The 24,727-nt window shown below is 43.3% G+C and overlaps 1 protein-coding gene across 1 annotated transcript in view; it reads left to right on the top strand.

The window, feature by feature from the left end:
* Positions 1-24,727, top strand: part of LOC126163106 (frizzled-9-like) — a 272,464-nt gene that overhangs the window by 819 nt on the left and 246,918 nt on the right. The gene's annotated exons all lie outside the window — the stretch shown is intronic.

Raw genomic sequence — 24,727 nt, 5'->3', positions numbered from 1 at the left:
TTAGCACTGCCTGTGTGTTAGTTGGAACAGGCGCAGTGGAAAAGCTGCCTAGGGTTTGATGATCACAGTGAGTCTGGCGAGCGACGCGAATACAGTCGGAAAAGATGAAGCGTAGTTTTTTTTACTGATAATTCGGCAAGAAAAAAAAAAAAAGACGCTGCTCCGGCTATGGCAACAGCTAAGAACGTGTTACCCATTTCATTCGTAGAAAAGGCGTACCTCAACTGTGAGACCTTTCCATTTAGTGCCACTGGATGATGGACAATCGCAATGCATACAGCCCTATTGTTAGTAACTCGCAAATACCGCGCGTGGCAATAACATCTGTCACGGCACAGTTTTCTGTTGAACAACAATCTTGTTTCTGCCACCAGTATGGGAACAACAATGATCGGAGCCTTTAGTATAAAGTTAATAGGTACATGCTCCTGTAGTAGGACACAGTAATGTGTACGGGAGCCCGTCTGCCTCACAAGTGCTCACTAAACGCTTCCCGCTGTGATTGTGGAGCCGAAATTAGGTTGAGCGCGGAGATTGCAAACCACTTCTGCTCCTGTGCCTTGTCTATGAACAGAGTGACAGAAGACAAATACTGCAATGATACCGCGCGTCCTGGACCGTTCCCGTTACACAGGCAGCAGCTCAGGGGACATTATAACGCCTGTAAAGAGGATTGGTTGTATGCAGTGCGGTCAGTAGCCAAGTGTGTGAAACCAGAATGGCGAACGCTACAGCGATCAGTAGTGTGTTTGGCGGCTCCCATTGATAGGGCACCTGTTGCGTGAGAACCATGTCGTGTGTTCAGCGCAGTCTCCCAAAGAGAATCACGGCAGCCAGTTCATTCCGTCCGTGTTCCCCGAGGTGTCACGATTGCCTCCGTAAAGCTGAGGTTGTGGGTTCGAATTCCGCATCTGAAGTGACTACACCGAGCGAAGTGACGCGAAGGTTAATGCACTGTACTCGCTTTGGGGAAGAACGGCATCCAAAAGCTCGCCTGGCAGTTCGGAGCTAGAGTTTGCTCCACTTTCCTAAATCAGTTAATCCCATTGTCGGGTTGGTTCCTTTAGGGAGGGCACAGCCGGTTTCATCCTCGACCTTGTCATATCCTACCTTATACTTCGCTTCTAATCTCGTCGTATAACAGAATAATTATCATTTTTATCAGTAAGTTAGATCATTGCCTTCGGACTCTTCAGCTAGGTAAATATCAATATGTTAAATGGAAAGAAAATTGTGGTATAGCGTCCTGCAAACGAGTATCGTAAGGGAGGGATTGGGGAAGAATGAAGGGGATTCTTTATAAAGCAATCATCCAGGTATTCACGAGAAGTTATTTAGAAAAATTACAGAAAATCATAATTTGGAAGGCTGGACAAAGATTCCGAATGTGAGCTCATCGACTAATCCACTAAGTTGGTTCGAGGGCGATAGTTTTGCCCCTCCCCCGCGCCAAATCTTGGTTGTTGTGTCAAGACTGGTCTGTTAGCGTTGTCTGAGGTCTCGGTTAGGTTGGAACATGACAATCTGCTTGTGAGTTGGCGAAGTCTGTGAATGTGAATACGAACAGATTGCTGTATAGCGTAACGCTCTTTTCGTACTAACAACTTACGCTTCATGGTAAATGACAAAAGGTGTAATACGTAACAAAAAAATCTCCGACGACTATTTTGATTTTGGTGCAGATATCACATTGAATAGGAAAACTGAAAGGCGCGATAGGGAAAATGGGTATGTGCGTCGGAGCGCATAACTTTCCTTTCTTGGTAAGAATGTTGTGCGCTATTTGATCTACAACAGCGAAGCGAGATCGCAATGTGAACGGGTGTTCTGTAGTGTTTTTTTTAAGTGTTTTTGCCGCGACAGCGAAAGCAAATGATTCTGAAAACCGAAAAGATAATCTCATAATTATTAAATGTGAGAGCAGTCGGTTGAATAGGTTACAGAATAACAAGTTGATAAACAGAAAAGAATTAATCACCTGGAAATGCGTGGCAGTGAGAATGAATTTCGTTGTTTGTTTGCGTGGAACCAGATGCGTACAAAAATAACGAATATTGCAATTGCGGAACAAATCCCAGCGGCCCATAAATTAAAAAATGTTGATTATTCTATAATTTTTATACGTCTAAAAGTGCGTCGTGAAACAATTTCATTGTACGGCAACTTTAATGAAATACAATTAAACATCGTGCTCACTAAGATTCGCCCACATGTATTGTGCACTTTCAGTAACAATCACAGAAATGTTAAGTTTTCAGACACGAAATTAGGGCTCCAAATTGGATGTGAATAATTGGCTTGCGGATGGTGCGGCAATTTTGCCAACCATAATCTGTACAGAAATCGCATGTAGCATGACCACATCCTGCCTACAGATACGTAAAAACTGTTTTCGAAGATTTTCGTATTCCACGATTGATTGGTAATAAATACTTACTTACGTTTAGCAAATTATCAGGGTTCATTGCACCTTCTTCAAATTGGTTTAAAATTAACACCATTTCCGAAAGCTTGTATTACCCATTATTTGTATACTGTGATGACAGACGGAAGTCAGAGAAAGAGAAATGCACGCGAAAGATATACAATCTGTTCGAATGACAGTCTGGTACAGTTTTAATGTACCAGGGAGCCTCAGTATATCAAAATCATCCAACGACATTTGATATGGACAGAGATTTGTGAAAACGGGGAAAAGGGTCTTCTAGATAAATGTCTAGAGAATATTCCGGTAAAATTTGAACAATTTGCTGCGGTTATTTATTATTTAGATTTCTCAATGTCCCGGGAGAAGTGTAGAAGTTGGGTAATTTCGAACCACTGTGTCTTGGAAACGGACGAAGATATCAAGAAAATTTTCAGGGTTGTTCGAGATCGTGATCTTAGGAATATATCGTAAGAATTTCAGCCATTTGCTGTGGATAGTCATCTTGGAATCCTCGGCTGGGTTTTGGGCTGTTGGTGACGGTGAAAATATGATCAAAAACTCTTTTTGTGGTATTTTCCGAGGAACCGCCCAAGAGCTAATGATGCTTCCGTAAGTTCCATGATGCACATCACAGACCATAGGAAATTCAGAAAGAAACAATCGATTTGCTCCATTTGCCCAAGCAGGAGGTTTGTGTATGATACCCCTACTTTGTATTGTAGGATGGTGGCACTAAGACGATCCGTTTGTTCGTATACAAATGATACCTAGCTATCAAAAACGCTTGTCCCAATAGAACTTGAGGTGTGATCGCCAGAAAATCCTGTTTTTATGCGCGGCTATTTCGAACATATTAGATACGCATGCTGTCGCATGCATACCGATAGCTGGCCGAAGGAAACAAAACATAAGAATTAACACATACGTGAGCAGTTATTGTTTGTTTCCGGAATATCATGGCTCAAGCGGGCAATCAAGCAATTTTGAAACTAGTTGATGTCGAGTATGCCTAGAATATTTTCATTAAATATTGTACGGTATTCTTTCTGCGGAATAGATGTGTGACGTGGCGTAGATTCGAAACCTTTATCTTCATTCCATTAGCCCTTAGTATATAAAGAATTCCAAACCTGCATCTGCAGTGCAACACGAGGCAGTGCACATATGCAATATATTTTGACAGAAGCCAAACTTGGCGTCTGCTAACGTTATATTTCCGTTAAATAATAGGACTTACGTACTTGTGTGCGAGAAATAGTTTTCTAATATTTCTTTCACATTTACGGGACGTCTTCAGATGCGCGAAGGAGCCCGCAACTATACATACATGAGTCAAAATGAGGACGCGGCAACGAAAATGGGTTCATTGCGTAAAAATACGTTCATCGCGTACGTTGATACGCTTATGAATCATGCGCTCTCGCTACGTTAGCGCACGAGAGAGCTCCTTAGGAAAGCAGCTACCGTCTCCCGCTACTGTGTGATGGCCTATACACGCACACACACACACACACACACACAGCGCGGCCTTTAGCAGAAGCTCCGCGCCACGAGTGCGCTACACGTCCACCTCCACCTACACCTACCGGCTCGCGACATCCGCTGTGGCCTGAGGCGACGCCAGATGTGAGGCTGATGTCACGCCGATGCCCCCCGCAGGCGGTGTCCGACCGTGAGCAGCGCCCAACCTGCTGAGTGCTGGTCTGACAGTAGTCACCGACCGACCGCCTGCTGCGCCTTGTCTTGTCGCCGCCCTGCGGCCACCCAAGCTACAGCCGCAGGGGCGGCGTACAGGCTGCGTAGTCGGTGTCTCTGTTGGAAGTCTGCATCTGGTGTCTATCCTCGCTGCCTCTTCGTCGTGAGCAACTGTGACGAAAGTGTAGCTATATGTTTCATCTACATCTACATTTATACTCCGCAAGCCACCCAACGGTGTGTGGCGGAGGGCACTTTACGTGCCACTGTCATTACCTCCCTTTCCTGTTCCAGTCGCGTATGGTTCGCGGAAAGAACGACTGCCGGAAAGCGACCGTGCGCGCTCGAATCTCTCTAATTTTACATTCGTGATCTCCTCGGGAGGTATAAGTAGGGGGAAGCAATATACTCGATACCTCATCCAGAAACGCACCCTCTCGAAACCTGGACAGTAAGCTACACCGCGATGCAGAGCGCCTCTCTTGAAGAGTCTGTCACTTGAGTTTGCTGAACATCTCCGTAACGCTATCACGCTTACCAAATAACCCTGTGACGAAACGCACCGCTCTTCTTTGGATCTTCTCTATCTACTCTGTCAACCCGACCTGGTACGGATCCCACACTGATGAGCAATACTCAAGTATAGGTCGAACGAGTGTTTTGTAAGCCACCTCCTTTGTTGATGGACTACATTTTCTAAGGACTCTCCCAATGAATCTCCACCTAGCACCCGCCTTACTAACAATTAATTTTGTATGATCATTCCACTTCAAATCGTTCCGTACGCATAGTCCCATATATTTTAGAGAAGTAAATGCTACCAGTGTTTGTTCCGCTATAATACAATCATACAATGAAGGATCCTTCTTTCTATGTATTCGCAATACATTACATTTTATGACCGCAACCAGTCACAAAAGAAAGTGAAGCACCCGGATGAGGTTGAGGAAAGCAAATGGAACATCACGAGGGAGCGGGTATACGAGGTCAGTTTAAAACCTTCCGGAACTTTGCTTTGTCCATAAGCTTTTTTTTTTCGCTTACCTTTTACTTATCGTCCATGTTCTTCTTCGAAATACTCTCCTCCGCAATTGATACACTGCTCCCAACGCCTTTGTCACTTCCGGAAGCAATCTTGGCACGCCTCTTTCTGAATCGCCCGCATCGCCGTCTGCTAATTTTCTTTTCTCTCGTTTACGTTGCAGAACTTCGTCGTTTCATCGGAGTGCAAGAGCCGTGAACTGTCGCCGGCCGGGGTAGCCGAGCGGTTCTAGGCGCTACAGTCTGGAACCGCGCGACCGCACCGGTCGCAGGTTCGAATCCTGCCTCGGGCATGGATGTGTGTGATGTCCTTATGTTAGTTAGGTTTCAGTAGCTCTAAGTTCTACGGGACTGATGACCTCAGAAGTTAAGTCCCATAGTGCTCAGAACCATTTGACCCATTTGCCATATAGTCCAACATCAGGTCACTGCCACATCCGAGTGACCCTAGACATTGTACGGTTCGACTATCCGGCCAAATAGAGACCCACAATGATTCCTCTTACGAACTCTGTGGGGTGCTGATAACGATGTCTCACATGATTAAGCAGCATCTCCCTCTCCTTCACAGTGGTCATTCAACATCTGACGCTAGTCACACCCCTTATATACTCTATCAGGCCTGGTAACAACAGTAAACCCGAACAAAACTAATGCACTCTGGTGCCCATCCTGTCACCGGGAATTGCTACGCTAATCATTTACGTGCCCGCCGATGGTGTGTGCTTGTATGAAGCTACATTGACTTACAAATATGTCTTCTGGGTGCTTCACTTTTTATCTCCGGCAGCGTACTTGAAAAGGTAAAACTGTCGTTAACCAAAGGTTGGTTTGAGCACCAGCCTGCTCTACTAGACTTTGTCGTATTGGAAGTTTTATGGATTTTTTTTTTAATTGGGTTTTTGTGGTAACTTCGTATGAGACCAAACTTCTGAGGTCATCAGTCCCTAGGCTTACACACTACTTAATCTAACCTAAAGTAACTTACGCTGAGGACAACACGCACACCCATGCCCGAGGGAGGACTCGAACATCCGATGTGGGGAGAAGTGGTATGACGTTGCCTTCCTTCGACCTTTGAATTGACTTATCCAGCCAGTTATCGGGAGAACCTACAGTTTAACGTGCATCAGAGTCAGGTTGGAACTCGTCATTTTTCGCGTTAACGAAGATTCCTAGAGATGGAAGCAGTCCAAGTGCTTAATTCGTATGTTTTATTCCCTGTATGAACATGGCCCTACACGTGTAGCACTTCCGTTCAACATCAGTGCTTCGGTCTAACAGTAAACAAGTTTACATACTACACGATCAAATACAACCTGTACTAACTCAGCCTACTGTAGCAGCCTGTGTGCTGTGCTGGCGCCCGTTCTTTATGTAGTAGAAGCCGAGTAGATTCAACAGATACCGCAGATTAACTGTAAAGGCAATGAAGTCATATTTTACAGTGATGTCTGTAAACGCCGTCAGAAAAAGTGCGTTCAGCACAGATCATGACAAAGCAGCGACTGATGTTTGGACGCATTGTTTCTCGCCTTACGGTATACGTTGCTGGGAGGACTTCATGCATATCGTGCTCCATTACCTGCTGAGCAATACGTAAATAATCTCATATGCGTCCACGACAGCTGTTAATTAAAGTGTTTTCAACTGCTGGTAGCTATTACTCTATGAAAATGTGATGGGAGGCATAGATCGTTATAGTATGCGACGCCACTCGTACCATTATTCTTAGGCGGGGCACGTTCAATAAAATCTACAGAGTACATCCCTGTTGAAATGTTCAGTGTGGTCTATTAGGAACACAGAAATTACAAGATTAGAAGCTTTGAAGTGCGGTGTTACAGGAAGCTGTTGAAGATGAAATGAATCAACCGAGTAAGGACTCAGGATGTCGCGCAACGACTAAACGAGAAAAATAAATCCCTAATAAAGAACCAACGAATCGTCCAGATGGAATGGTGCGCCACGCATTTCGTCATTAACCGCTGCTGAAAATTACGATTGAAGGGGTGGCCGAAGAAAAGAATCAGATCAGACCAGGAAACAAGTGCATAAGGCACTTCGTCAATGATGCGAGACGCAGCAGCTATGGATAGCTGCCAAATGTCGCAACTGGAGAACTGCATCAAACTAGCATTAGGTTTGATGAATGAAACACACAGATTGTTCGCCTTTCGAAAAGTGCGGACTCGGCCGTCTTTCAAGGAAAGCTCTCCAGACTTTTTTTTTTTTTTTCAACGGACTAAACAAAAACTCTCGTAGACGCCTGTGTGCCACGTACGTGCGCCTCGTTGCTAATCGAGCCTGTTTGGAAGCGTAGTCGCGCCTTTCCCGGTAGGACGGAGGTAATACGTCCCGCCGCGTGTCAGGTCTAGGAGCGAGAGGTCGGCGGTTCGAGCCCCGCCGGGGCAGTGGCCGGCTGTGATCTCGCCGCCGACTTGCCGCACGGCTGCTCCTGCGCAGCTAACGAGGCCGCGGCGCCGAGCTCTGTCTACAAATAGCGGCCGGCCGATACACCAGATGGAGGCCCTATCGAGCTCTGTACCAAATTTGCATACTGAGTTACCTGCAGCCTCGGTCGTAAATTACAGCAGATCCCTCGAGCAGAAAAGAGTAAGCAAAGAAGAACTCATCAACGTATATACTCCATAAGGCACACAACGCTGAAGGGCGAAGGGTATTTTACACAATTCCTAGTCATTCTCTTTCCATTTCAAATGGAGCGCAGGAAATATGATTGCTTGTATACTGTTCAGGTTGTTGTTGCCTTGAGTCCGATGACTGATTTGAGGCAGCTATACAAGCTAACCGTATCTTATGCATCTCTGCATCTATTTGAAACTGATTACTGCATACAGTCTTCTCACATTTTCCTCCACTGTTCGTATGTTAGTAATAGTCAGAATGTGTACTGACACAATGAGCGGCCTAAAAAAGTAGAAAATAGTGAGTGAGGAGCGCTGGATATTAGCGCAGACGGAAATCGTTTCTTATTAGAGGCTTGTGCCGCCATGCTTTGCCGCCAGCTGTCTCTGCGAGTGCGTGAACATCTGCGCGGCAGGTGTTGTGACAAAAAAGCTGTAGCAACACGTTGGGAACTGTCGCGTTTACCTTGGCTGTTCAGTTACTTAAGTACAAGGACTTCGTTCTTCGTTACAGACACGAGGGAAAGAGTTTTAAGCACTTAAACACGCATTTTCGTAGCTATTTTCATTGTTGAAACTTTTCCCTGTCAGTTTATGGCCACGTGCTTACGGAGCTGATGGGCGACATATTTTCCAGTGAACACCAAGGTAAAGCGTGCAGTTTCTGTGTTATTGTTGGAGCTTCTACACCTACATCTACATCCATACTCCGCAAGCCACCTGACGGTGTGTGGCGGAGGGCTTGGAGTAGTCTTTTCGTTTTATTCGATTACAGAATTACCAACACATACTTGAAACTGGTAAAGTCGATTAAATATTAAGGGTAGCATTAGAAAGGGGTGTAGTGAACATGTAAGGTGAGCTATCGGCTATGGGGAGGCTTATTGTTAGATGTGAGAATTCGCGTGAAGTCTGGCACATATACAAAGGTCACATACACGTCATTCGTAAGATCTATTACTCACAAGTAAATCTACCCGAGGGGTACACATCGAGGTTGATCGAATTTGAGTATGTTGTGTGGAGCACAAGTAGATACCCATTTATACGTGCCCAAAAGACAGTTAAGGGGCTGAAACACCTACTCTAAAAAAAACTGAGATTAATATATTTGAGTTAATACCCTTGAAACAGTAATAGATTAAAAAAAACTTCAAATAAAACTTCTATGGTTTTTAATGTACGTTACAGCGTTACACGTAGATTTGCGAAAAAGCCATTTTTTTTCAAAATCCCCTCTCTTCCGCTATTTTGTTATTCATTTAGACATTGGACTAATAGCAAATGGTTCAAATGGCTCTGAGCACTATGGGACTTAACTTCTAAGGTCATCAGTCCCCTAGAACTTAGAACTACTTAAACCTAACTAACGTAAGGACATCACACACATCCATGCCCGAGGCAGGATTCGAACCTGCGACTGTAGCAGCAGTGCGGTCCGGACTAAAGCGCCTAGAACCGCTCGGCGACTGCGGCCGGCTAAAAATTGTAATACAAGAATACAAAAATTGTAATACAAATGGTGGGAAGGCTTACAAAAGCATTCCGAGAAGCAAAGGAATATTACAATAATAATTTATGTAACATGGGGAGGAACCTGTTTTATATAGAATAGATTGTGTTTCCAATATGACATGTTGCAGTGACGTCCAGTTATGATACAAGAACTGCGAAGGTGTGTTGAGTTTCGTTAATATGAATATATGCAGAACATAAACATTTAATTTCAATCGCTTTGTGGATTAGGCGGACGTTTGTGCTTAAAGACACTGCAGAAGCATTATGGATACCAAATTCTACTACTTTATATCTCGGTGTGTGGTTGTTTAATTTTCTGTGTTAGAATCTAATGCTTCGTTGTCTAGAAATTTGAAGGACAGCGAACCATTCTACGCATATTCATGTGAGTATCGGAACACGCAACACACAAACTGAAGACAAATTTCTTGCTCCCGTATGACCGTTTTTTTTTGCGGCTTAGTAAAAGTGTGCCTTATGTCATGTGTGCAACGACCTCATAAACTGAAGCGTCTGCAAGCTAAAAAAACGCTATTCTGTTGGGGAAACGACAACAGCCCTGCGTGGTACTTCATTCCCAAATGTGACGATATGTCGTGTTTGTTTTGTTGGAAAATTTGAAGGTACCATCGACACCGTGAAAATATCTTTATGTAGCGTTTTTCTACAGCTGCCCCTCTCTATGCACACGCTTCAGGTCTTCTTTCAGTCAGCTTTGTTGGTAGTTCAGCAGCCACTGTGAAAACGTAGCGTGTACACTCCCACACACACATGCAGAGAGAGAGAGAGGAGGAAAGAGAGGAAAGGAGGCAGAGTGGAACTAAAGGTGCAAATGAAGCTGGCAGCAATGACACGTGTGATGCGGCTGGCCTCTGATTGGCGGCAGCCCGGGCTCACCTTCCGCCATTAAGGATGCAAATGTCTTCATAACAGCAAAGAAAGCAACGCACTTGAAACTCGCATGCTCAGCGGGTGTTCCCTCTCCAGCTTGTTTTTAATTGTCCCTTGGCTGTCAACACAACTTGTTTCTTTCAAGGCTACAGTGCCGTGTTAACAGCACGTCCTAAATTTCACACAGCAATAACACTCGTAAGTGCGTCGCTAGGGACAAAGTGAACCGTAATTCTTGTCCCCGTCCACGATCACGTACACATTTCATGTGCCTGCATTTCGTGTGCCTGCAGAGGCTTGATGAATAACAGTTGGAAAAAAATGGAAATGAAGTCCCATGCCTCTTTACAGAGCGTAGGGGAACGATGCGGGAGAACCGCACCGCCTTACTAGGCAAGGTCCTAATGGAGGTGGTTTGCCGTTGCCTTCCTCCGACCGTAATGGGGATGAATGATGATGATGAAGACGACACAACAACACCCAGTCATCTCGAGGCAGGAAAAATCCCTGACCCCGCCGGGAATCGAACCCGGGACCCCGTTCGCGGGAAGCGAGAACGCTACCGCGAGACCACGAGGGCCTGTGTAACAGTTAAGAGGCCGTAAATCGAATATAGCGTTATATGTGAGGATTTAATTTTTTCTTCTTCTAGATTTAAAGTGTTAGACATTTGTCTTTTGTGGCACCCCTCTTTTCCCTTCGGAGCCGCGCGGGATTAGCCGTGCGGTCTGAGGCGCTGCAGTCAGGGACTGTGCGGCTGATCCCGGCAGAGGTTCGAGTCCTCCCTCGGGCATGGGTGTGTGTGTGTGTTTGTCCTTAGGATAATTTAGGTTAAGTAGTGTGTAAGCTTAGGGACTGATGACCTTAGCAGTTAATTCCCATAAGATTTCACACACTTTGTTTCCCCTTTGGACTTAAAGCTATGGATTTTGAGAACGAAACTGTGTGTATTCATTCGTTCAGTTTTATTCTGTTAAGTGGATTTTTATTTCCACGTGCAAAGATGTTTAGTTCGTTCCTAATCCAATGCATCCTTTCAGCGGTCTAAGAAATCTCAACTCTGCTGCCCTAATTCTACGTTCGTGTTCATTACCTAAGTTGTATAACGGACATCTGTGCAGCTGTGGTCTTGTTGCTGCTGTCGTGGTCCGCAACCTCAGTTACGCGAGCGCTGGGACGCAGAAGCGCGCGATGTGTGGGTGCCGGTGGACTGGCGGCTCATCTGGGACGTGTGCGCCGTACCCTGCGGTTAGCGTTGGGAGGGTCAGTCTGCTGAAGGCGAAAGCAGCGCCGGGCCCTGGACCAGCCGCCGTGTGACGCAACGCGCTGTCTGCTGGCCTGGCCGCCGCGGTGCCGTGTGGCGGGCAAGACCCGCCAGGCCGGCTGTAACTGAAGACGAACGCCGTTTCGAAACTCTGCGGAACAACTGTATCTGCATACTATGTGAGATATTGGGGGAAACCTTAGGAAAACCTCTCAGAAATTACTATAATTGTCAAGCAAACATTACTATCGTTCCATAACATTCGTCTGGGTTTTAGACACTGGCAGTGGCGGCCGAAACGTTGGACTGTCATTTGACAATACAACGCGGTCTGTAACCGATAACAATTTTGTGGAAGTTGACTCCGACGGCGAAAACCTACGAACATATAAATATTATCGTCGTTCAAGAATGAAGAAATTCTGTTGATAGCGTATCGTGCAGATTTTTACCTTTTTACGTTAGATATATGGAAAAAGGTAGAGAAATCTTTGCTGTTTTTATAGATTTAGAAAAGGCTTTTGACAGACTTCAGTGGAACAAGCTGATGGATATTTTGAAGAGGAAAGGAGTAGTTTGGAAAGAGACACGACTGATACAGAATCTATATTTACACCAGAAAGTAAGGATAAGGATTGGAAATGAAATGTCAGAAGGAAACAACATTGGGAGAGGTGTTAAATAAGGTTGTTGCCTTTCCCCGGTGTTGTATAACGTATACCTTGAAGAGATTATTGCGAAAAGCTTAGATGGGAAAAGAGGAATATGTATTGGTGGAAAGAGAATAGAATGTATAAGATTTGCTGATGACATGGTATTAGTGGCAGAAAGTGAGCGGACAGTGAATAACATGCTGAAAGATCTGAATGAAGCTTGTGTGGAATATGGGATGCAAATAAACACAGCAAAAACAAAGAGTATGGTCATCAGTACAAGACGCAAACTGTCCAATATTAAAATATGACAAGCTAGTATTAGCCAAGTAAGTGAATTTAAGTATCTTGGAAGCACAATAACAGAAGAGTTGTGGTGTCACCAGGAGGTGAAAACTCGAATTGCCATAGCGAAGGAGGCATTCAACAGAAAGAGGAGACTCTTATGTGGCAAATTAGATAAAGGACTAAGGAAAAGGCTTGGCAAATGTTTTGTCTGGAGTGTGGCACTATATGGGGCAGAAACATGGACGCTGAGACGAGAGGATAGAAAAAGGTTAGAAGCATTTCAGATGTGGATGTGGAGGAGAATGGAGAGAACAAGCTGGATGGAAAGAGTGAGTAATGAAAGAGCATTGGAAAGGGTTGGTGAGCGAAGATGTCTGCTGAAGGTTGTAAGAGAAAGGAAAAAGAACTGGTTGGGACATTCATTCAGAAGGGAGTGCTTACTAGCAGATGCTTTGGAAGGATTGGTTTGTGGGAGATGACTGAGAGGAAGAAGGAGATACAAGATGATAGACGACATAAAGGGAAGAGGAAATTATGCAGACCTGAAGGGGATGGCAGACGATCGGACAGCCTGGAGAACTACCATGTGAAAACCTGCCTTTTGGCAGAATACTGATGATAATGATGATGATGATGACGACGTTAGATCGAACACGCACTAGACCATATATTTATCTTCACAATGTTGCGCATATGTTATCACCACAGCCATTTGACAGCTGTTGGATAAAGACAATCTCCAGGTTTATCCATGCATTATGCTCTTGAGCCATTAGAGGAGATACCCAAAAAAGAAACCAAAATAACATTGCCGTGGGCGGAGCTTGTGTACTACGCATTTCTGCCGCTAGGCGTGTATAACCCAACTGATTGCCATTTCAGCGCCACCTATGTTGTCGACCTGGCTTGTGCCGTTCATCTGCAGTGATTGTCTTTCCTAGCGCTGTTTTGTTCTTGTTTAGTTTTTTATGGTGGCAAATTTAAGTGGACTACGTGCAGTTATGAAATTTTGTTTTCTACTCGGTAAAAATGCTGCCGAAACTGTTGTTATAATGTTGAAAACAGCTTACCAAGGAGACGCTGTGGGAAAAACTCGAAGTATACGAGTGGTTTACTTGATTCAAACATGACTACGTGTCGATTGATGACAAAACTCGTTCCGGATGTCCATCGACTACCCGAATCATTCAGAGTTTGTTCCTCCAGTTCAGGCCGTTAATCAAACCTTTTATTTGGAAGCTTGGAAATTTGTGGTAAGTTCCTATGGGACCAAACTGCTGAGGTCACCGGCCTCTAGGCTTACACACTACTTAATCTAATTTACGCTAAGGACAACACAAACACTCATGGAGGGGGGAGGACTCGAACTTCCGACTGGGGGGGGGGGGGAGGGGAGGGGGATCGAATCGAGGCAAGGCGCCTGAGACCGCGCGGTTGCCCCGTCCGGCATTTGGAAGTTTTAAGAAGACTGCGTAATAGTATTTATCAAAAAAGATCCGATTTGTGACAGACAGGGGACTTGTTCTTCCACCATGGCAATGCACCTGCACCCACAGCCATCTCTGTTAGACAGTTCTTGGTTCCCGTGCGCCACGCACCTTACTCGCCTGTTCTGGCTCCGTGCTGCTTTTTCTTATTTCCATGCATAAAAGGGGTAAGAAAAGAAACTGATTGGACAACATTGCAGAAGTCAATTAAAAAACAATGGAGGAGCTGCCAGCCATTTCTAAAGATGACTACAAAAAATGTTTCGGACGGTGGAAGCACCGGTAGAACAAATGTATTAGTTGTAATGGAGAGCATTTTCAAGGGGATGAGGTTGTTTAGTAAACAATTTGAAAATACATAGCTTTTAAAAGATAAGTCAATTTTTTTTGTATGTATGTTTTCCGATGTTGTCTGCCCATTTTCCATTAGGTCGTCGTCAGCATCATTTCTTACCTCGTGGAGTCTGGCAAAGAACTTTCTTGGTCAATCTGCCCTTCTGCCATCCGTTTGCCCAGCTATAATATGTCCCGCGCATGTCCATTTCACTTTCATCACAGTTTTATGTTCTCCACTCCTCCCTGTTTCCTGACGACCCACTAATTTGTACTGCGATCACCTAATAATTCTCAACACGTATCATTTCATTGCTGCATTCATCTTCAGTTTATGAATGCTTGTGCATGAAAAGTCCATGTATTGCTGCCATCAGTCAGAACTATAAATACATTTCGTAAAGTTTTGTCTTCGGGCACAGTGGAAGCTTCGTTATTAAAAATTTTGTTTAATATACTCAAATCATTAAAGGCGTTTCTACTCTACTGTTCATTTACTTTACGTTTTATTGGTTTGCTGCCTTCGCCTGTCCTAAATACAAAAATCATGTACGACTTAATTGTTTATTATTTTAGGGATATCAGAAATTGCCTTTAGGACACCTGACAACATTATTAGTGATAATTAGTATTCTTGCTTGACTGCTCGTGTGATTCTGAGTTCTCTATTATCCTCTTGGGCTGAAGTATGCGTTCCTCAATTGGATGAACGTCTTGTCCCTCAAAAGCTGTCAGTACGAATGTATTAAAATTTGGCTGTCACGATTTGTCCGTCCTATCAGCTTCCGCATGTCGGATTTGATTTCAGAATAATAAGCCGACTCTGCTCTAATTCACGTAGGTGTTTTTTTTTTTTTTTCATTTGTACAGGTATAGTTCGTTTATGTTTGCCTTTGTATCACTTGATTTTTGTTTTGTTTCAGTAACAATGTATTAAAATCTATATCTATACCCAAGGTCTACTGCAAGTCGTACACCTGTTTCGAGAGGCAATGGTGGTATCGTAAACCCAAAAAGGTGCTTGTAGGACGCTGTCTTTTCACTAAAACGACAGTAGACACAACAGCGAACGGCAGAGGAAGCTAGCGAGGGAGAAAGAAATGAAATGAATTTCTTTAATATTTGTTCTTGATGTTCCATTGTGGGCATGCGGTTATGCGGTTTTTCTATCGTCTGATTCCAGTATTGATCTTGCAGTATTACCTCACTCAAATAAGTAGTAAGGAAGACGACTTGAAGACTTAGATTTGTTAGTTAACTTCTTGGAAGTATGTTGCATTTGTAAAGGAAAACGCGTACGAGGAACTAGTACGACCTACTTGTGAGTTCTTATCAAGGAGGCATCACAGCAAACATCGAACGAATTCAAAGGTAGGGTCGTCAGGGTCCATACGTAAGTAAAAGAGAGAAAGAGACATGCTCAACGAACTTAAGGGGGGCTCTTTGGATGAAAGGCAACGTTCTTCTAATGAGCCCCTGTTGGGTGATTATAAACAGAACAAACCGGGTACTCGAGAGCAGTGCGCGACGGTCGTGCTGCTTCCATCGTTTATCTCTCGCAGGAATCGTCGTAATAGTGTCACAGTCATTTAGGATCGCTACACGGGTACATACCCTCGCCCAGTACTGCACGCGAATGGAATACGACACAAAATCGCCAATACTACTACAAAGTGGCCCCAGCACTCTGCAGTGGCTTGTGGAGTACTTAATATGTTAATGGTGCGCAAGCCTTGATCCTTGAACCAGCGTTTCATCGCTGGGAAACGTCACTCTTGCTGATAATGCACAACTGAGTGCAGTACTATTATTTTCATCATCATCATCATTTAAGACTGATTTGTAAAAGTAATATATTGCATCATCATCGTTATCATAATTTAAGACTGATTAATCCTTTCAGCGTTCAGTCTGGAGCATAGCCCCCCTTATAAAATTCCTCCATGATCCCCTATTCAGTGCTAACATTGGTGCCTCTTCTGATGTTAAGCCTATTACTTCAAAATCATTCTTAACCGAATCCAGGTACCTTCTCCTCGGTCTGCCCCGACTCCTCCTACCCTCTACTGCTGAATCCATGAGTCTCTTGGGTAGCCTTGCTTCTCCCATGCGTGTAACATGACCCCACCATCTAAGCCTGTTCGCCCTGACTGCTACATCTATAGAGTTCATTCCCAGTTTTTCTTTGATTTCCTCATTGTGGACACCCTCCTGCCATTGTTCCCATCTACTAGTACCTGCAATCATCCTAGCTACTTTCATATCCGTAACCTCAACCTTGTTGATAAGGTAACCTGAATCCACCCAGCTTTCGCTCCCATACAACAAAGTTGGTCGAAAGATTGAACTGTGCACAGATAACTTAGTCTTGGTACTGGCTTCCTTCTTGCAGAAGAGAGTAGATCGTAGCTGAGCGCTCACTGCATTAGCTTTGCTACACCTCGCTTCCAGTTCTTTCACTATGTTGCCATCCTGTGAGAATATGCATCCTAAGTACTTGAAACCGTCCACCTGTTCTAACTTTGTTCCTCCTATTTGGCACTCAATCCGTTTATATTTCTTTCCCACTGACATTACTTTCGTTTTGCAGATGCTACTCTTCATACCACAGTCCTTACATTTCTGATCTAGCTCTGAAATATTACTTTGCAAACTTTAAATCGAATCTGCCATCACATCTAAGTCATCCGCATATGCAAGACTGCTTATTTTGTGTTCACATATCTTAATCTCACCCAGCCAGTCTATTGTTTTCAACATATGATCCATAAATAATATGAACAACAGTGGAGACAGGTTGCAGCCTTGTCTTACCCCTGAAACTACTCTGAACCATGAACTCAATTTACCGTCAACTCTAACTGCTGCCTGACTTTCCACGTAAAGACCTTTAATTGTTTGCAAAAGTTTCTATACAGAAAATTGGACGAAATAGTACAGCAGTTTTAATTAAACTACACCAAGCAGTACGGTCTCCTTTAAACCGTCGTAAGAACTACAGAATAGTTCGTACCGAAATAAGCGACCACAAGATAGAAAAGCAACTGAAATCATTTAAAAGAAAAAGAATGCCACTCGACCTGTTGCGATACCCATGCGATTCTACATATAGTATGCGAAAGAACTTGCCCTTCTTCTAGCAGCCGTGTACGTATTCCTGATAATCGGAAAGAAGAGCAAATTATTCCTTTTTGCAAGAAGGGTAGTCGAACAGACGCACAAAACTATAGGCCTTTATCCCTGACGTCTCTCAGCTGTAGAGTTTTGGGATGTGTTTTATGCACGCGCACTATGACATTTTTCAGTCTGGAACCGCGCGACCGCTACCGTCGCAGGTTCGAATCCTGCCTCGGGCATGGATGTGTGTGATGTCCTTAGGTTAGTTAGGTTTAAGTAGTTCTAAGTTCTAGGGGACTGATGACCTCAGATGTTAAGTCCCATAGTGCTCAGAGCCATTTGAACCATTTTTATGACATTTTTGGAGGCCGAAAATCGGCTCTGTAAGAAACAACACGGCTTCCGAAAAACAACGTTAGTGTGAAACCCAGATCGTCCTGTCCGTTCACGAGACCAGGAAATCAATAGATGCAGGCGTCCAGGTAGTTGCCGTGTTCGTTGATTTCCGGAAGGCATTCGAAGCAGTTCCGCACAGCCGCCTAATAAACATAATGCGAGCGTATGAAATACCAGCCCAACTTTCTGACTGGGATGAAGGGTTTCTAGCAAACAGAACGCAGCATGTCCATCAACAAAGGAAGTAGTTTACAAAACACTCGTTCGACAAACACTTGAACATTGCGCGTCAGTACGGGATCCTCGCTAGATAGGAGGAGACAGAGAAGATCCAAAGAAGAGCTGCACGTTTCATTAGACGTTCAATTAGTGAGCACGAAAGCGTCACATATGATCGACCAACTGCTGGCTGACGCTACGAGAGAGCTTTTCCGCATCACAGTGCGGATTATTGTTAATCTTCCGACAGCATACGTTCCTTGATGAGGCAACAAGTAATTGCCCCCTCCCACGCGTATCTCTTGAAAAGACCGTGAAGGTAAAACTAGAGAGATTCGAGTCCACACGAAGGCCTACCAGAAATCGTTCTTCTCGCAAACTATTTGCGACTGATACAGGAAAGGAGGGAATTGACAGTCGTTCACAAGGTACCCTCCGCCAAATACCGTATGGTGGCTTGCGGAGTATAGCTGTGAAAAGGAATCACAGATTCATTGATCTGTGGTAGTTGACAATACGTTCACACATATCTCAAGTCTCGTAAAATAGTCAGTACCTCACTAACATTACGTATTCAACTACTGAGCGAGGTGTCTCAGTGTCGTAGTTCTGTACTCCTAATGGGACGAAACAGAGTTCAGATCTCCCGACCAGGCAAACGGATTTCGGTTTTTGCCGCACATCGCCCTAAGTATCACCTCAACTGAATGTCAGGACTGATTCTTAAGTAGGCCATATGACTGTTGCTGTTTCATTTCTTCATCTTTGTGTAACTAAGCAAGTACTGCATCACTAATTCTCGTCATCGGCTGGAGCCTAAAACTCTAACCACACTCCAACTGCCTAAGACAGTAAAAATAACAAATCTTCTACGTGACTCTCTCACGGTCGCTTACGTTTGCGTTTATCTGCTTGCAATTCCAATTCCAATCCCAAAGAAAGCAGGTGTTGACAGATGTGAAAATTACCGAACAATCAGTTTAATAAGCCACAGCTGCAAAATACTAACACGAATTCTTTACAGACGAATGGAAAACTAGTAGAAGCCGACCTCGGGGAAGATCAGTTTGGATTCCGTAGAAATACTGGAACACGTGAGGCAATACTGACCTTACGACTTATCTTAGAAAAAAGGTTAAGGAAAGGCAAACCTACGTTTCTAGCATTTGTAGACTTAGAGAAAGCTTTTGACAATGTTGACTGGAATACTCTCTTTCAAATTCTAAAGGTGGCAGGGGTAAAATACAGGGAGCGAAAGGCTATATACAATTTGTACAGAAACCAGATGGCAGTTATAAGAGTCGAGGGACATGAAAGGGAAGCAGTGGTTGGGAAGGGAGTAAGACAGGGTTGTAGCCTCTCCCCGATGTTATTCAATCTGTATATTGAGCAAGCAGTAAAGGAAACAAAAGAAAAATTCGGAGTAGGTATTAAAATCCATGGAGAAGAAATAAAAACTTTGAGGTTCGCCGATGACATTGTAATTCTGTCAGAGACAGCAAACGACCTGGAAGAGCAGTTGAACGGAATGGATGGTGTCTTGAAGGGAGGATATAAGATGAACATCAACAAAAGAAAACGAGGATAATGGAATGTAGTCGAATTAAGTCGGGTGATGTTGAGGGTATTAGATTAGGAAATGAGACACTTAAAGTAGTAAAGGAGTTTTGCTATTTGGGGAGCAAAATAACTGATGATGGTCGAAGTAGAGAGGATATAAAATGTAGACTGGCAATGGCAAGGAAAGCGTTTCTGAAGAAGAGAAATTTGTTAACATCGAGTATAGATTTAAGTGTCAGGAAGTCATTTCTGAAAGTATTTGTATGGAGTGTAGCCATGTATGGAAGTGAAACATGGGCGGTAAATAGTTTGGACAAGAAGAAAATAGAAGCTTTCGAAAAGTGGTGCTACAGAAGAATGCTGAAGATTAGATGGGTAGATCACATAACTAATGAGGTGGTATTGAATAGGATTCGGGAGAAGAGAAGTTTGTGGCACAACTTGACCAGAAGAAGGGATCGGTTGGTAGGACATGTTCTGAGGCATCAAGGGATCATCAATTTAGTATTGGAGGGCAGCGTGGAGGCTAAAAATCGTAGGGGGAGACCAAGAGATGAATACACTAAGCAGATTCAGAAGGATGTAGGTTGCAGTAGGTACTGCGAGATGAAGAAGCTTGCACAGGATAGAGTAGCATGGAGAGCTGCATCAAACCAGTCTCAGGACTGAAGACCACAACAACAACAGTGCCTATAGCTAATATGAAAATAATTATTCACGTCACAGAGCAGATATAATTCATAAACATCCTGTTTCACAGAATCATTGAGCCAGCTCCTCTTACCAGCTTGTCTATACTTACCGTCGTGCTCGGTATTAATAGGAAAGTATTCTGTAGTTGTAGAAACTGAATGACTTCCACGACTTTTCAGTTAGTGGATGACCCGTTAGTGTCTGCGCGCCCTTATATCTTGATGCGGCAGACAGTCAGATAGGGTGTGTAAGCTGTCTTAAGTGGCGGCGTTTCCAAAAGACCAGCCGCCCATTAGCGGACGCTTGTCAAAAGCGCCGCACTGTAGGACACGTCTGAGGGCGACAAGGTAAGTCAGCGGGACGCGTGCTCCGAGTGAAGCGTAAATTGTACTACAGTGGCCGTACTGTTTACTTCCACGTCTCCGTATGTGTGTACGTACGTGGGTATCTGTAAATAAGGGACGTTAAGTAAGTGAGAAATTCTGTGCTTGTGTTTGTAACACTGTGTTGACTCAGTTTCAAAGCAGCGTTTATGTTTGCAGTATAATTACAGACTTTCAAATGTAAGAATGCTACTCGGTAGACATCATAGGTCCTGAATTAACCCGGACACTCCTGGTTTTTTAGTGCTGCCCGGGGTTTAAGAATTTTGTAACTGGCGAGGACCTTTATTTTATTAAACATTTTCTAAGACCGTTATTACACTAGTATATTTCTTTTACAAAGAAATATGATCAAATATTCTTCAAATTTATTTGATAAAGCTCTTTGACGTGCACTAAAAAGGGATATTGTAGTGTCACCATATTTTTCATCAAAGTTCCATATTTTTCATCAAAGTTCAAAGTGGAGTACAACAACGTATTATGCGCTGCAGTTGCTTTTATTTAATGTTAAACTGTAACAGGAATGCAAATTTTTGAAAATTAAAATATGTAATGACAGTAACAATGAGCGTGTTTATTGCACACTATGCTACTGGAGAATTTTTTGTTGCCCGTAAACGAAAGAGTGATAATTAAAGACTACGTGAAAACAATTAAACGTAGTTCTAATAATGCTACTGATTCGCCAAAAGCAAGAATTTTTTTTTAAAACCAACGATAGGTATAACAGCGATCTGGAGAGCGCTTCTAAAGAGACTAAATTTTCATACCGCACTGCAAGACACGGACACCATTTCTGAAAAGAAAGGTCATGTCTAGTGAAAAATACAGTTGAATAAATAAAGTTAATGTTTCAGTAAAATGCTTTAAGCGAATTTCGAAATTATGTCCAGGGTTGGTGAAATATCTTGGGTTGGGCCCAAAAAAATAAATAAATAAAATGTGCTACGCCTCTTACTCTCATGTTTTAACAAGAGGATGTCGCGAAAACAGTGTCGATCCTACACTTTTATTATTTGTTCAGTTACATTTTTTTCTTATATAGTTTTTGTGGTATGCCTGTAACGGGCTTTTACATTTTCAATAGTATCGTAAAAAATGAGCGGAAGACCGAAATCATACGGAAAGCAGATGAAGTCATTGAAGATGGTGATTTTTTAAAAAAAATTCTGGAATGCAAACAGCATGCTCTCATTCTCAGGTTAGATCATGAACTCATTTCGTAGTTGTATAATATGTTGTCATGGTTCACATGTTGCTTAACGCACGATATGTTTGGTTCCTTCCTGCGGTAACCTATCAGCAGCGAAAAATGCTCCTATCGGAGCACAGAAAATTCGAATATGTTCCTGTTTGTTTAAAAGACTCTGACTTGTCAAAGTGGGGTACTTGCCTCATTGTACCCTACTCAACACCTTTACAAGTTTTCCTACTACTACAGTCTCCTCTTCGTGTCACTATCTCCCTCTTCCCTCTCTTACTGCTAGTACCCATACCTCCCTTCCTTCTGCTGCTGTCTCTTTTCATTGTCGCTCTCTTTCTTCCTCGTTGCCATTGTCGTACACTCTGTCTCTCATAATCACTGGCTCTCACCCACTTCCACTTTCTCTTTATTCTCTCTCCTCTCCCCCCCCCCCTCCCCCGGAACTCCGGAACTCCCTCTTTCACCCTTTCCCTTGCACTATTCTTTTACTGTCCCATGTTCCACTGCCACTATCTCCTTCGCCCTTCCTATTACACAACCTCTGTCTAAAATCTTCCAGTATTTATTGCTTTTTCGTCTCCTTGCCACTGCCACTGTCTTCTTCCCTCTCAGCATAAAAAAGCGCGAATATGTTTGCATTTTTGGGAAAATTTTTAGGGGTGTTGAGGAAGGTAGAATGAGACAGATAGCCCACTTCTCAGTCTTAAATAAACGCGAACGAACGTATTCCCATTTTTTTTGTGCTCCGATAGGAGTATTTTTCCTCTGCTTCCCTTCTTTACCCTCCTTCAGCAGGGCATGGTAACTCATATCAGAAGAAATATATTGATTAGTAAAATTTTGATACGTTACTTGCGTGAAATTAAAGTAACGCAAAACTAATCTAACACCTCAGACCAGATTTTACGTGCAAAAGCATTTTGCATGTGCTTCAAGATGATAACGAAGACACTTTACGGCATATTTCTGCGTGCTGCCTCACTTTATCAACACTTTTTTGCCTACGTGTTTATTTTGCATGTACGAGTAGGGTAATTTTGAACCTTCGTATTTCGGAAACGGATAAGATAGGAGTACATTTTTAAAGGTTGTTCGAGATCGGGATCTTAGGAACACATCGTAAAAACTACAGCCGTTTGCTGTACATAGTCGTCTCGGAATCTGCGGCTGGGTTTTGGTACCCAAAAAACGAGTTTTTCGGATGTTCGTCGATAATGGACAAAGACTGGTGAAAAAAGGGAAATAGGTCTTCTAGATAAATGCCTAGAGAATATTCCGTTAAAATTTGAACAATTTGCTGCGGTTATTTATTATTTAGATTAGTGTAGAAGTAGGGTAATTTTGAACCACTGTGTCTTGGATAAAGATATCAAGAAAATTTTCAAGGTTGTTTCAGATCGTAATGTTATGAATATATCGTAAATATTTCAGTCATTTGCTGTGGATAGCCATCTTGTAATCCTCGGCTGAGTTTTGGGCCGCAGGTGGCGTTGAAAATATGGTAAAAGAACCGTTTTTGTGGTATTTTCCGAGGAACCGCCCAAGAACTAATGATGCTTCCGTAAGTTCCATCATGCACACTACAGACCACACGAAATTCAGAAAGAATCAGCCGATTTGCTCCATTTGCCCAAGCAGGAGGAAGTATATGATATTCCCACTTTGTATTGTAGGATGGTGACACTAAGACGATCATTTTGTTCGTATATAAATGGTCCCTAGCTATCGAAAACGCTTGACCCTATAGAACCCGAGGTGTGATCGCCTGTTTTTATGTGCAGCGATTTCGGACATATTAGGGATGCATGCTGTCGCATGCATACCGAGAACTGGCCGAAGGAAACAAAACAAACACATACGACAGCAGTTATTGTTTGTTCCCGGACTATCATGGCTCGAGCAAGCAAGCAAGCGATCTGTCAAGCAATTTTAAAACTAGTTGATGTCGAGTATACCTAGAATATTTTCATTGATTATTGAACGCTATTCTTTCTGCGGAGTAGAAGTGTGACATGACGTGGATTCGAAACCTTTATCACCATTCCATTTGCCCTGAGTACATGAAGAATTTCAACCTGCATCTGCAGTGCAACACGAAGCAGTGCACATACGAAATATATTTTGACAAAAGCCAAACTTGGCGACTGCTAACGTTTTTTTTTTCGTTCAAAAGTAGAACTTACTTACTTGTGTACGAGAAATAGTTTTCTAATATTTCTTTCACATTTACGGGACTTCTTCACACGCACAGGGGAACCTGCAACCAAAGAGTTCCACTACGTACATTTGCCTATGAAAAGTCAGGAAGCAATAAACGAAATGCGTATGAAAGGAAGGACTGTTTTCTGCAAGCTTTAGCCTAGTAATGTTAAGTAATGCTCAATGTAACAACAGCAGAATAAGTCAGCGCTGGTAATGTACGTGACTTGTTACGTACGTTTTTACTATTTTTAAAATTTTCATAGTTTTCATTTTTTTGCTGAAGTCAGGGCGGACTGTTTTGAGATCGGACCCATTCAGCGAAATATCGAGCGAGGTGCTCAGCCCCAGTTGGGAATGTTTGGGAGGGGATTATTGGTTGCGGCATATGCCTTACAACCAAAGGAAATGTTAGTTGGGTATAGGGCATTGGAATTATTTGTGGTTTGTTTCTGTCCCAAAAGAATATGACAGCCTAATATGTGTATTTATGCATGTTATAGGTTGACAATTATTAAACTATATGAAATAAAATCGTCGTAACTTCTGAACGGTTTGCGATGTGGTTCATGCAAGACGGAGTTGTTTTTGGGGGAGGAGACCAGACAGCGAGGTCATCGGTCTCATCGGATTAGGAAAGGAAGTCGGCCGTGCCCTTCAAAGGAACAATCCCGGCATTTGCCTGGAGCGATTTTGGGAAATCATGG

Source organism: Schistocerca cancellata, chromosome 2, assembly GCF_023864275.1.
Source record: "Schistocerca cancellata isolate TAMUIC-IGC-003103 chromosome 2, iqSchCanc2.1, whole genome shotgun sequence".
Taxonomy (NCBI): Eukaryota; Metazoa; Arthropoda; class Insecta; order Orthoptera; family Acrididae; genus Schistocerca; species Schistocerca cancellata.
Note: the sequence above shows the minus strand (reverse complement) of the source record. Positions and strands in the feature narration are given on the sequence as shown.